This window comes from Pseudochaenichthys georgianus, chromosome 12 (genome assembly GCF_902827115.2).
Source record: "Pseudochaenichthys georgianus chromosome 12, fPseGeo1.2, whole genome shotgun sequence".
In the NCBI taxonomy this organism is placed as follows: Eukaryota; Metazoa; Chordata; class Actinopteri; order Perciformes; family Channichthyidae; genus Pseudochaenichthys; species Pseudochaenichthys georgianus.
In genome coordinates this window covers 20731158-20746232 of record NC_047514.1, presented here as the reverse complement: position 1 = coordinate 20746232, position 15075 = coordinate 20731158, and the positions used below count along the sequence as shown (strand labels likewise).

Below are 15075 nucleotides of genomic sequence, written 5' to 3'. Positions count from 1 at the left end.
GAGAGAGAGAGAGAGAGAGAGAGAGAGAGGAGAGAGAGAGCAGAGCCTCTAGCGATACTAGATACGATAGACCCGCTCTATATCGATCTCTCGCTCTCGCTCGCTCTATATCAGCTCTCGTCTCTCTCTCATCTCTCACTACTCTATCATCCTCTGCTCTGAGAGAGACTTTTACTCCAGTGTGTGTCGAGGAGGCTGGCAGTGAGGAGGAGAGCACCGGAGAAGATGCTGGATGCTGAAACGGAGCTGCTGGCGTTTCGCTTTCTGTCACACTGAAGCAGCTCTTATTGCGACAGGCAAAAAACAATACATCTGTGTGAAAGCCTCAGGTAAGAACAGACATTCATTTTAAAATGAGAAAAATTGTCTATCTTTTTTAATAATTTAATAATAAGTTTTTTTCAATTAAAATGTCTGGTTGGTTATAATAAACATTTTCACCTGACTACTTGTGATATTGCTCAGATATTTAAGTTTATTTCCTCAGAAAACCTCGGATTGCTGACGTCATTTTAATTACCTATTATGATTGTACGGTTCCAATTTACCATGAAGAAACATACCTTTTATTATTATTAAGGAGCAGTTATTAAGCACAACTGATATCTATCTGAATTTTATTTAGTTTTATTTCCATTTCTATGATTTCAGACTGAGCGACAAACATGTGCAAACAAACAAAATATATAAATCTAAACATTCAAATGATATATTCTGTATCTACAATACTGCAGTTCTCAGAGATTATGCAAGTGTTTCTACACGTTCTGTATGATTTCTTAGAGGGAATAACTTGCTTCATTAAATCATATATTCTTGTTTTTAGTTTTTTTTTCACATCTATCAAACATACAAACATTTTTGATGCAGAACCCTTAACTTCAGTTTATGTTGACTCTAAAGTCCTCCATCAGCCTATATCTTTGCAGCTTACTGCCAACAAAGCCTCTGCGGATATTTGTGGTAAACAACAATTATTCAGATATATCACTTGGACTTGAATAATAAAGCTTGGCTGGACGTAGATAAGTGCCTGTTTTAAATCAATATTACTTTTTCATTTATATTGTCGTAATCTTAAAGCCATAGTTCAACATTTTGAAATATGTACTGATTCAAGTTGGAAGTTTGTGCCGGCAGCTTGTTAGCTTAGTATAGCACAAGAGCATTAAACCGAAGGAGTAAAAACTAGCCCTACTCGAGTCTAAATAAAATAATAATGCATATCTAAAGCTCGCTTAATTAAACCTTATTTTCTTGTTTTTTATTTTAAAAATATAGTGGTCCATATGTAGACAAACCTGTTTATCAGTGTGGCTTACACACGTTGGTAGGTGGATTTTGTTTTTCTGACAGAGCACACTGGTGGTTTTACCCCGCTTTCTGTGTTCATGCTAAACTAAGCTAACTGACATATTGGAGATACTGCATTGATCTTCTCATCTAACTCAGCAAGAGAGCAAATAAAGATATGTAGCAAAATATCAAAATATTTTTCAAATAAGAGCAAAGCTTTTGTCTGTGCAGCCGAGAAGTCTTTCATCCATGTTATAACCAGTGGTCAGCTCAAGAAGAGTCCTCAGTACAGAGGAGGAGCTCACTGGCTAACATGTAGTGGCAGCACCATTTTCAAAGCTGAGATGGAAGGAAACGATGAAGAAAAGGAAGCTTGAATTGTCCTTGGTGTGTGTGTGTGAAATCGATTTGCAGTACAATAACAATCACTTTTATTTGGTCCATCATCCTCTGCCATGATCAATTTATTGAGTCCCTTTCTTCTTTCCCATGCTCCCTATAATCCCTGCTGAATGCTCCTTTTGACCCCAAATCAACTGTATTGACTGTATTGTGGTGGTGGATTATACAGGCTGCTGAGCACTCAGGTGCTGACTGATGTGGCTAATGTGCTTGAGCAGAAACGGTTCACGCCGACTCAACACCCCCTGCCTGCTGAACTCAGGGGAAATAATTCCTACTGTAGGTTTATTTTCTTGTGGGTCGGTGCTTTTCGAAATGTTAGCATTCAACACTTAATTGTCTCGAGTCCTGTGTTTTTAGTAGCAAACCAACTTAGTGGCAAAATACCTGCTGTCAGTAGGTAAATGAAATGTTACACAGTCTGTTTTAAAGGGTACAATTTACAAACACATATTTATTTATGGATAGTCCACCATCGTAGGATATGACTGATTTGAAGTGCAGTGCCAGCATCTATGTATGAAATTAATTTGAAATTAGAGTTTCGAGGTAGGAATGCTGAATGGATGATGGTGCATATAATGTTCATGCAGATGATCCGAGTTCATATCCTATGAAAGATTAATGTCTTACTTTTCTGTCTAATTTTTTTAATTAATTTTTTTACCTTAAAGGTGGGGTAGGTCATTTTGGAGAAACCGGCTCGATTGCGCTAGAATTTGAAAATACACAGCCGGAACAAATCTGCCACTTCCTTACAGAGCCCCTCCTCCAACACACACGAACGCGCACATGACTAATGAGGGCACGATGGAAGGCTGACAGGCAGGTAGGCCATCCAATCATTTTAGCCGTACCACGGCACGGCTTCCACAGATGACATTTTTGTATGTATTTTTTGTCAAAGCACTTCAGATATTCATTGCTATCGGGATTTTAAGAGCATTCCATGGAATATAACAAAAAGTGTATCTCGAGCCGGTTTCTCAAACTTACCTACCCTATCTTTAAGCAATTGTTTTAGTTGCCCAAAAAAAATGTTTTATTCAGATATTACTACTAAGTAATACCAGGGCCAGAATCACAGATGTTGATACCAATACCGAGGCTTTGTGTCAGTTAATATAGGGAGAACCAGTATCATGCTTTGAGGTGAATACTTCACTTGTTTATTTTATCATTATTCTTTTTTTCACTTACATTTCAAGCCAAGCTGATTTTGCTGATCTCAGAATATATCCAAATAAAGATTGAATGATAAAAAGACGATGTATACAAGCAGTTTCTGATAGACATGACCCATTGATTGACGTTTCCTCCAAAACTTAGATAGAGTTAGGGAAAGTCCAGAAATAAGGTTGAAATAAGAATATAAGCTCCTTGTGATACCGTATCTATTTCTGAGTCTTTAGCTTCAACTCTGCAGGGAAAATACAGAAGAACAGTGACTTTTTAATATGTCCATAATGTATCTTTGTTATTTATAATGAACTGACTTGGTTACGTTATCCGTAGTTAGAGCCCCTGATTCCCTTTATTGACTGTTGGTCAAAGAATAATATTTCTATGCATGTACAATTATTGTAAAGAAAGGCTAAAACATGTATTGGCTATGACTTGCAGTATGCAAATGAATTCAGTCACCAGAGGTTGCTGCAAAAGTGCTGATATCGTATTTTTAAAGGGGTGCTTTATTCCCTTTATAATAACTAAGATTGATATGCACATGGCACACATACTTAAGGTTGAAGGTAATGGAATTCAGTTGTTTTATGAGGACACCTGTCCAGTATAAGTGGGTGAAATTGCCTCTTTCATCATAAAACGATGTCAGGGTTGGGGTCAAGTCCAGTCAGACCTAATCCATCAAAGCAATCAATGGAGATTCATGAATTTCCCATTACTTCCAGTGACGACGTGTTCCACATGAACTCATTCAGTCAAGCCTTTAGCAATTTGGACGGTGGAAATGTACAGTAATTGACTTTCCTCCTCCACAAATCTGCAGCTGAGGCATTATTGTTTCCAACTCTCGGGAATTCCCCTAGCACAGCAGATGTGCTGCACAATCCCACTGTGGCTCAAAGTGTTTGATTAGCTATATATCACGGGCACATTTGAATGGTTCACAGCCAGAAAAGATGGTTGGAGGCAGATGTGTAATTATGTATCTGTCACAGAAACACAGATGTAAACAGAGACCACTATTCCACCTTGTATATGCTGCTGTGTGGTGATGTCTGCCCTGCATGACTCTCCGTCAGGGGTCTCAAGGGGACAATATTAATCAGAACGAACAATGTAAACAAACAATCGCGTGAGAAGTTGTAAATTATGCTGATGACCATCTTATGTTTGGAAAAGCCTTCCTTAGTTACATTACATTACATTACATTTAGCTGACGCTTTTATCCAAAGCGACTTACAATAAGTACATTCGACCAGGAAGACACAACCTTGAAGAAAACAGAATCATATAAGTGCATCAGGTTTCATAGAGCCAATCATTTCAAGTGCTACTCAACTGGCTTTAGATAAGCCAGTCCTTTATTAGTATATAAGTGCTCTGTTAGCAGTTCTTTGTTAGTCATTCTATCGCTCGAAGTGGAGTCGAAAGAGATGAGTTTTCAGTCTGCGCCGGAAGGTGTGTAAGCTTTCTGCCGTCCTGATGTCAATGGGGAGCTCATTCCACCATTTAGGAGCCAGGATAGCAAACCCACGTGTTTTTGCTGATGGGAACTTGGGTCGCCCTCGCAGCGAGGGTGCAGCGAGTCGTTTGGCTGATGCAGAGCGAAGTGCACGCGCTGGGGTTTACGGTTTAACCATGTCCTGGATGTAGGAAGGGCCAGATCCATTCGCAGCATGGTACGCAAGTACCAGTGTCTTGAAGTGAATTCTAGCTGTTACCGGAAGCCAGTGGAGGGAGCGGAGGAGCGGAGTGGTGTGGGAAAATTTAGGAAGGTTGAAGACCAGACGAGCCGCTGCATTCTGGATGAGCTGCAGAGGTCGGATGGCACATGCAGGTAGACCAGCCAGGAGGGAGTTGCAGTAGTCTAGGCGTGAGATGACGAGAGCCTGGACCAGAACCTGCGTCGCTTTCTGGGTCAGCTGGGGAAGCATCCTCCTGATGTTGTAAAGCGTGTATCTGCAGCAGCGGGTTGTAGCAGCGATATTTGCAGTGAAGGACAGGTTGTTATCCAGGATCACACCCAGATTCCTTGCAGTCTGGGTCGGGGAGACAACAGAGGTGCCGATGTTAATGGTCAGGTCAAGAGTGGGACAATCTTTTCCCGGAAGGAAAAGCACTTCAGTTTTGTCAAGGTTGAGCTTGAGATGATGAGCGGACATCCACTGAGAGATGTCAGCTAAACAAGCAGAGATGCGTGCGACGACCTGGGTCTCTGAGCGGGGAAAGGACAGAATTAGTTGGGTGTCGTCAGCGTAGCAGTGGTATGAAAAACCATGCGGGCTAATGACAGATCCGAGCGAGTTTGTGTACAGGGAGAAGAGGAGGGGACCAAGAACAGAGCCCTGAGGGACCCCTGTAGTTAATTGACAAGGGTCGGACTCGGACCCTCTCCAAGTTACCCTGTAGGTGCGGTCTTTGAGGTATGAGGTGAGGAGGGAAAGTGCAGAGCCTGATACTCCAAGTTCTTGGAGAGTGCGAAGGAGGATCTGATGGTTCACCGTGTCGAATGCAGCAGACAGGTCCAAAAGGATGATGACAGAGGAGAGGGAGGCTGCTTTAGCAGTGTGCAGTTCCTCAGTGACAGCAATGAGGGCAGTTTCTGTGGAGTGACCTGCCTTGAAACCAGACTGGTGCGGATCCAGAAGGTTGTTCTGATGGAGATAACAGGAGAGTTGTTTAAAGACAGCGCGTTCAAGTGTTTTAGACAGGAACGGGAGGAGAGAGACAGGCCTGTAGTTTATAACATCAGACGGGTTGAGAGTGGGTTTCTTCAGGAGAGGGTTTACTCTTGCCTCCTTGAGACTGTTTGGAAAGTGACCAGAAGTTAGAGAAGTGTTGATGAAATGGGTGAGAAACGGTAGAATATCAGGAGCGATAGTCTGAAGGAGGTTAGAAGGGATAGGGTCCAGAGGACAGGTGGTAGGGCGGGCAGAGGTAACGAGGGTAAGAACCTCACTTGGCGAGAGAGGGGAAAAAGTGTGCCGGTTGACCGTCGGTCAGGTGATCCAGCGGTGAGTAAAGGTGAGTCAGAAAAAGACGAGCGAATATCGTCAACCTTTTTTTCAAAGTAGTTAACAAAGTCGCTTGACAGAAGGGAGGAGGGGGGAGGGGCTTTGGGAGGGTCCAAGAGGGTGGAGAAGATGGAAAATAGTTTTTTAGGATTGGAATAGGAAGATTGGATCTTGTCTTGAAAGAAAGTGCTTTTTGCCTGAGAGATCGAAGAAGAGAAAGAGGAGAGGAGAGTTTCTTACTTTCACCTCACAGCACCAACAACATCCTTCCTCTTGCTCGTTGCTATGTTTACATTTGAAGAGCTCCCTATGGGAACATTGGTTGGTGTTACGTGTCATGGAATATTGTCATATTTGGCAAAACAATTCTCTTATCTTTTTGTTTTTGTTTGTATACCAACTCTGATATACTTCACACCATAAAACTGCCATTCGCCAAACACCCATTTTTGTTCCCTTCTTTTTCCGTTCCAGGCTAATATCTTCCAAGTGTCTTTTTATCTGAACCTGCTTTTGAACAGTGCAGTCCACTCTCAAAACACCAAATGAGGGAATATCTAGCTGACAAGTGGTTTAAATCCCCCAGTAGAGTTCAGATATACAGAATACGTTCTGGAGGTTCGTGGTGGTATTACCTTATATGGGTTCAGTCTACATATTATAAGTTTGATTAGCCTGAACGACTAAATAAGGTGGCAGACACGACCATTGATAATTGTATTAGTTGTAGGGTAACAAGGAAAGTCTCAAGTCTTAATTTTCGATCAAGTTCAAGTCATCAAAACTTCAGTCGAAGTCACAATGAGTTAAAGTCCACATCTCTGCCTAGCACGCCATTGTTTGTTAGATGATAAGCTCCCCAAGAGTCTGTCGTTGGCACCTCCTCCCCGATGACTTCATTCAGGTTGTTAAAGATGGCAAGCTATGATGGGTCAGATACTAATGTGTAGTCTGAACCGTTTATTGTCAGGGTCACAGCAAGAATCTATGACTTATATAACCCGATCTGAAACAGCGACACACTTTCTGTTTCGTCAATTAGTGAACGCCAGCGACAATTAGACAATACTGTTTACAGGCTCCTTTTTAGATGGAGGTTGTATCTCAGTCAGTGGGGTCTTGTTCAAGTACCAGTACAGACCAATCTGTCTAGACTGGTAGCTGGAGATTCTGACATCTCTTCTTATTGATGTGTGAATCAAGAAGTAACAATAACAAAACTAATTTCTCAAAGGGGACAAATATAAACCTTATGTGAGGGCATAATAGGGCGTGTTAGGACATGGTTCTGGTGCATCTCTGACCTTGTTTCTCCTCATTATTCTATCGCTCTCTTCCCTTGCAACTTCCTCATCATAAACCCAGAAAAACCCCCTCAGCAAGCCGTCTCACACACACACAGAGAGCAAACAGATACCACAGAACGGCAGAGAGACAGAGACAGACAATAAGCCTGAGGTTTGCATTCTGTTTAGTGGCCTCCGCACTGCCTCTGGTGTATAAAAGCACGCACAGAGACACTGGGATTTCCACTCACCACCATATGGGTGTTTGCTCTCATACTGAGTTTGTCATGCAGATCACTCTTCTCCACACACAAATACACATGCATGCCATGCAGATTAAAAAAGGTAAATGCAATCAATCTTTTGCAGTTTTTCATCCAAAATAAGAGGTTGTATCTGAGAAGAACTTCAAGCTGTCGCTGACAAGTTTGTGCTCTAGTAAACAATGTATTCATTGGCACATGACGGCTGACACACTAAGGACAGTCGGCCTTGGTTGACAGTCACACGACATGGCACACAAGCATTAAAACAGCCGCAAGGTCTCAGGAAGCGGTGTTCTAAAGCGTGTATCTGTTGCCACAAGCCATCTTCTCCCCATGCCTTTTCCAGATCTAAAGCTGCATGAAATGAGGATGCAACAACCCACGTTTGATACACCAAGTCTGCTTGTTTCATTGCCTAGGCGCCATCACCAGGGTTGTTATAACTCAACAGGAACAGGAATGTCTCTACAAAATGTCATGGTAATCACTCCAATAGTTGTTTAGACCTGTCAGTCAATAACATCAAATGTCAACATCATGGTGGCACAACAGAAAAAGCCAAGGGATCACCAATACTGCTAGGATTCACTGTTGAGGGACAAGGGATGTCTGTATGACGTTTTCTGACAGTCCATCCAATAGTTGTTCAGATATTTCAGTATGGTGATGGATAGATTATGTGAGGCTTTACTTTCGGCACAGTTTATATGCTGATGTTTGTCGTCATAAATGACAAGACCTAAGTTTTGACCCGCTAAATGGAAAGTCAGGGGATCATCAACATGTTGTTTGGGAAGGGTTAGGATGTCTGTATGGAATGTAATAGCCAATGTTTGTTGAGATATTCTAGTGTGAACTAAAGTGGTGGAAAGAGTCTGATGCTGTACATATATACGCAGCTAACGTGCTGATATGTGTTGTCATAAAGAACAAAGTTTGACCTGGTGGTGGCGCTAAATAGAAAGTCAGGGGATCACCAAAGTTCTTGTGATTCATCCCAAGGACGACAAGAATGTTTGAAACAAACGTTATAGCAATCCATACTATAGTTTGTCCATTTCACTGAAAGTTGTGGACAGACCAACCCATATTTTTTCATGCCTTGAGTCTCACTGCTTAACAAATGCACCCTAACATTTTATCCGTCCTGCTTTCATCCCTTGACCTACGTATGTAATATTTGAAAGCCGTTGAGTCTTTCACTCTGACATGTTTTGTTGCCCTGCCTCTTCCTCTCACTACACATACTCTACTGTAGGTACAGACATTTCTAGACAACTCTGAGACGTCAACGCTTTCAGCTACACATGCTGGGATGGAAGACCAGATTACTGTTTTATCAATGCTTGGCTTTACCCAGGAGATCGTGTGTGTGTGTGTGTGTGTGTGTGTGTGTGTGTGTGTGTGTGTGTGTGTGTGTGTGTGTGTGTGTGTGTGTGTGTGTGTGTGTGTGTGTGTGTGTGTGTGTGTGTGTGTGTGTGTGTGTGTGTGTGTGTGTGTGTGTGTGTGTGTGTGTGTGTGTGTGTTGTGTGTGTGTGTGTGTGTGTGTGTGTGTGTGTGTGTGTGTGTGTGTGTGTGTGTGTGTGTGTGTGTGTGTGTGTGTGTGTGTGTGTGTGTGTGTGTGTGTGTGTGTGTGTGTGTGTGTGTGTGTGTGTGTGTGTGTGTGTGTGTGTGTGTGTGTGTGTACCCCCCCCCAGTACCATCCCTAGAGAGTCATCAGACAGGGGATAAAGTAGGTGGTGATGCCTCTTTCCAGAACTAAGCTCCATAAGCTGCTTCCTCACGAGTCTGACAGCCTCAGTGGAGGAGTGGAGAGTCGTTTAGTATGGGGGCAAGATAGCAGAGAGCATGAATGGATGAGGGTGAATGGATGAGGGCTGGATTGACGAAAGAAGTGACAGCTGTGGAGACAGCGAAGGAAAAGGAGTGGGTTGGGAGGGGTTTGTTATGCTGCGATGGGTTAGTCTGTTGAAATGAGATGAAATGTTTTAGTCTAATTTAAGATGGGATTGTTTAGATTCCTCGGGGAACCATCTGTTCACCCTAAATTACTGTTGTGGGGGACAAGGTCGCCTGAACCTGGTTTCCTGGAATAACTAACCTCCTGTTAAGAGATAGTCCAGATGTTTTGAAATGGGGTTGTATGAGGTACTTATCCATAGTTTGTGTATTATCTAAAGTAGATGTTGTTCGACATGTTGAAGAAACAAACAGCAGAGCAATGTTCTGCTGTAGACAGAGGTAGCAGCTAAACATACAGTATTTAAGTCACTATCCGTCTTAGTTTAAAGCTATATTTGTTTCAAATATTTGTATTGAGAAGAAGCATACAAGTGTAAGCAATAGTACATACTTCTTTGGGGTGGAAATCGTGCTTCTCTTTTTCAACATAGAAGACAAACAGAACAGCCAACAAGAAATAATAAAGAAAAAACATAGCATGACAGGAATAGCATACTTAATGACATACATAGTCAGACTCATAGTGGGAAAGAACATACAAAATAGTATATATAATACAAATAAATAAATAAACTTAAACAATTGTTTTTGCAATGCATCTCAGCCGACCGTCCCCCTTATAAATGAAACCATTGGACCCCACATCCTTTCAAATTCCCCCAGTCTATCTTTTAGGATATATATAATTCTTTCCAAATGCAGTTTAAGCTATATTTATTTGCTTTATTTGAATGGAAAACATTATCATCATGACCGAAAGAACGAGATTGCGGATACAAGCGGCCGAGATGGGTTTTCTCCGCAGGGTGGCTGGCGTCTCCCTTAGGGATAAGGTGAGAAGTTCGGTCATCAGGGAGGGACTCGGAGTTGAGCCGCTCCTCCTTCGCGTCGAAAGGAGCCAGTTGAGGTGGTTAGGGCACCTAGTTAGGATGCCACCTGGGCGCCTCCCTAGGGAGGTGTTCCAGGCACGTCCAGCTGGGAAGAGACCAAGGGGTAGAGCTAGGACCAGGTGGAGGGATTATATCTCTTCGCTGGCCTGGGAGCGCCTTGGGATCCCCCAGTCAGTGCTGGTTGATGTGGCCAGGGAAAAGGAAGTTTGGGGCTCTCTGCTGGAACTGCTACCCCCGCGACCCGACCACGGATAAGCGGGAGAAGATGGATGGATGGATGGATGGATGGATGGATGGATGAATGGAAAACAGATATTTTTTTCGGAATGGATCTGATTATATCCCTTTGCTCTCTTTAAATCCACCATAGACAGAAACGTAATTTTGCCTTACAGTACACAGATGTCACTAGTCCACCTTTGCCTCCATTACTGTACAGTAGGTCGTTTGTTTGTCTTATTTTGTGACTTTACAAACTAACCCATTCGAACACCAAAAACACAGTAACACAAACTAAATAATTGAGGCAGCAGTACACTAACTTGTGTGTTCTTCAAGGTAAAATTACTCTTATGGTCAATGAATCCTGGTGGTTTTGATCCGTCAAAAAGGGCTGTCTGATGGCAAAGTGTACACTTACACTGATTGGATAAGTACCTCATACAACTTTCAACAGGTCTGAAAGAATAATTTAAAGTTCAGATGACTGATCCAATGCCCTCAACCAAATTGTGTACTGTCCACCTGTTCTGTCACTACCAGGGTCATTATAACTGGGTAATCCTGTAGTTTTGGCCTTCACTCAATGCTGGGATGGATCTGTTTTGACTCCACCAAAATATAGCTGGTAGGGCAGAAACTGTATGGATTTGGCCTCTAAACACTTAGTCTTAGGCTTAATTCTGTCTTAATGGTGGCCGTTTGACATGTAGGTCGTGGGGAGGTCACATCTGATTTATTGCCTGACCAATCAATGATCAGGTTTTTGGACGGTTGGTTGGATTTCTGTGAGATTCAGCATTTCAACAGCCTAATTTCCCAATAAGGCTGGTTTAAAAAACCTGTTCTAAACTGCAGTTATCTTGGTTTAATATTACTGCAGACTGTCTGGTTACTCTGCTGAGCGCCAGCTGTTTAAAGCCAGTTGTGCTCTGTCAACACAGCTGAACAACAAAAGACAAGGATTTCACAGTGGCTTATACATGTTACTAGGTGACCAGTTATTCACAAATCCCTGCTTTATGTTGACCAAATAAAAAAAATGGATAATATAACAACAGCTGCAGTGTCTGATTACAGCCACACGGCCCCTGATCTGTGCAGTCTTCATATTATTTGCCAAAAGCTTTGCTTCAATCCCGCACATACAAAAACACAAGTCCATTTCTGGTTTAAGGAGGGAATACTTCCATCATTTTAGGAAGCTCAATTGAGATGATTTACATTAAATAAAAAATACTAAAGTGTTGGCTGAAGTCAACTTGTTTTCCCATGTTGGTCACAGTTTTCAGTAAAACAGAAACAGAAATTATAATTAAATCAATCAAAGATAATACCCAAATAGAAAACATTGATTAGAATTTCCTTTAACCTGAGATGAACATGAAACATTTATTTTTTATTTTTATAGTCCCTCTTGAATTATTACTATAAAACAATTGGCCGCAGTATTAACTAGACCCAATTCATCTATTTATTTGAGGGTTAAAACATTTTTCTTTTTTTCCCTAAAATATTAATATGTTTTAAAAGTCAAATCAGTCAGAATCAGGGAAGCTCCTCGGCGTTGCAGGACACACAGGAAGATGATACAATCTGTCAGAGTTTTCCTCCCTGCAGCGCTCACACACTCTCACATAATGTGTGTTTGCTTGTGTGCTGACATAAATAACTTCTATTTGTGTGTGAGTGTGTACGTTCATGCTTGTGTGTGTGGCCCTGCAGCTCTTAGTCAGCCCAGTCTCATGGAGCTAAAATGCCTGGGTTTCCATTTACTTCACGTCAATTTGCAATGCTTTTCACTCGGCAGCTGACCGGGTGTGACAGGTCCTCCCTCTACACACTGTGTGTGTGTGTGTGTGTGTGTGTGTGTGTGTGTGTGTGTGTGTGTGTGTGTGTGTGTGTGTGTGTGTGTGTGTGTGTGTGTGTGTGTGTGTGTGTGTGTGTGTGTGTGTGTGTGTGTGTGTGTGTGTGTGCACATTTTTGCATGTCAATTTGTGCTAATGTCAATGCCAGGTTTGTGAAAGTCTTAAATAAAGAAGACTTACTTTCCTGTTTTTGCTGGAAGCTGAGAAACGGACAGTGTGAGCGAGCAGGCAGACAAACAGAGATGGATGGACAAACGGAGAGAAGGAGAGTGAGCTGAAAGATACAGAAGAGCAAACACCACTGATCCTTGCATTTCAAGTTCTCCTCATTTGACCTTGGATGGGAAGAAATGTTGTTGTGTTGGATGGAATAGAAGAAAACTCAAAGTCTGCAGCCATGCTCCCAGCTCTGAGTCATGCAGAGCAGGGAGATGCTTTGAGCCCAACGCTAACATGCTCACAACAATTTTAACATGTCAGGACAGTCAGTGGTCATAGTTTTACTTCAGCATGTTTTTAGACACCTGGAAGCTGATTGATGTCTTCCTATAAATGCAACAGATTTAACCATCTATTGTAAAAAAAACGTAGGTCAAATCTGAAAAACGACACTTTGCTTTTTATGTTGACTCTTTACTCAACTTTTCTTTCTGCTTCAAAAACAAAAGCACTCTCTGTTGTGTTCTCTTTCTCTTGGGTTCGTTTAAGCGCTCCCCTTCAAGGCCTGGAGACCTGCTGTTGTGTTGATTGAATATGCATTGCTTCTCTGTGGAATTTCAGGTTTTTTTGTGTTTTCTTTTGTTGAATCGTGTATACTGTTTAAGTATTTGTGCTGGCTTTCTGCTTCACATTTTTCATTTCACATTTCTCTGCTATTGTTGCATTTGTTGTTGATGCTATATGTGTTTATGAATTGGCATTGGTTTTAAAGCTGCTGCATGTCGATGTTTTTTTTAGGATTGGATAAATAAAAATGTTGTCTTGAATATGGCATTAGACATTAGTCAGTATTCATTAGTATTCCTCAGCTGGGTACCATGAAAGTCTCCAAGACATTTCAAACAATAGGCTTTCAGTTTGGTCCAAAGTCTTGGGCCAACTGACAGATTGAAGCGTCCCTAGAGCCTCGCTGGCACTGTGGATAAAAATAAAACCTCTACTATTTTCGTAAAACTACATCCTGAATGTCTTTTTTATGGTTTTAATCATTTGAATTTTTCGATAATGTACATGATAACAACTGTGAGTAGGAGGACGAAAATTACTCTGCTACTCCTTTCATCATCATGGAGTGGATAACACCCGGGTTCACGTCACAAATAATGACCTACTGTATAATCTCAAGTGGGCACACACGCACACACGCACACGCACGCACACACAGACATACAGTACATGAAAGTACCCCTGCTCCCCAGAGGTTGTTCTCCCCCTCAGTCAAGTAGCGCTATAAAACGGCCGTAAATCAAACCTGGCCTCGTGATGACATGTGTCCTTGGTTTGGCCTTCTCTGGAGATGCTCCCAAGAAATCCCATCATCCCCCACATTACAAACATAGTTTGGACAGATGATGCTAGATGACGGGACGGGTGGCGCAGTGGTCTGTGCATCCGATCATCAGATCAAGGGGGAGTGCTGGGGAACTCCAGTTCGAAACCCGCTCCTGCCGCCACTGCGTCAGGCCGTTGTGTCCTTGGGCAAGACACTTCACCCGGATTTGCTCCGGTGGGTATTGTCCACAGTACATGTATCACACCAATGTATACTTGCCTCGATGACCTCGAGGCGTGAAGATGGACGGTGTGGCGCAGTGTGCTGTGCAATGATCATCAGATCAAGGGGTGAAACCCGCCGCTGCTGCGTCTGTAAAGCCGTTGTGTCCTTGGGCAAGACCCTTCACCTGAACTTGCTCCTGTGGGTATTGTCCACAGTTTCTGACCATTGCATGTATGTAATGTGTTTATATGTAAAGCGCTTTGAGTCATTGTAAAAGCGCTATAATAAATGTAAGGAATTATTATTATTATTATTATTATTATGAGTATCTGACTGTCATATAAGCCTTAGGTGAAGACTGGATACACAAAAGTATGTTTTGATGTGGAAGGACCTGAAATAACCCCACTACAGTGTAATGAGAGCAAAGTGTATAGAAGCATGTTTATAGCTAACAATAACATTGTGGCAAGGCAACTCATTACGTCTACTCCACTACATCTTGTGCTTGTGATGAACTGAAGGATTAAGGTTAATATTGAAAAGATACTGCTACATCTTATGCTGAATAAACCATTAAGAACCTTGGATCAGCTGGAAACGGCATTATCAAAAAGCTGGAAAGTTTACTTTAGCCCTGAGCCTGTTTTTCAGGTCTCAGGCTCGAAAATGACATTCCCAGAACAAATGACCATATCTTCCCTTCTAAAAGGGTTAAATTAATAATCTTTTTTCTCGAACTAATGATAAACCTGTGAGTTGGATGTAGAAAAGTCAGAATCAATATAGATGTTTTTTATTTTAAAGAAAATTCAGATTGAACATGGTAAAAAACTGTAAATTATAGTGTCCGTCCAAAAAATATTTTGTACTTAACAAACCTTGGATGATGGGTTAGTAGACTAAAAGCTTTAGGAATCCAAAGTACAACATATAATAAGTACCCTGTATCAAGATTGAAAAAAAAAA

The 15075-nt window shown here is 41.9% G+C and overlaps 1 protein-coding gene across 1 annotated transcript in view; it reads left to right on the top strand.

Moving 5' to 3' along the window:
• Nucleotides 1-204: 204 nt before the first annotated feature.
• Nucleotides 205-15075, top strand: part of rph3aa (rabphilin 3A homolog (mouse), a) — a 41812-nt gene continuing 26941 nt past the window's right edge. The window contains exon 1 of the mRNA XM_034096072.2: nt 205-329. The gene's annotated coding sequence lies outside the window, so the exon portion shown is untranslated. The remainder of the gene's footprint in view (nt 330-15075) is intronic.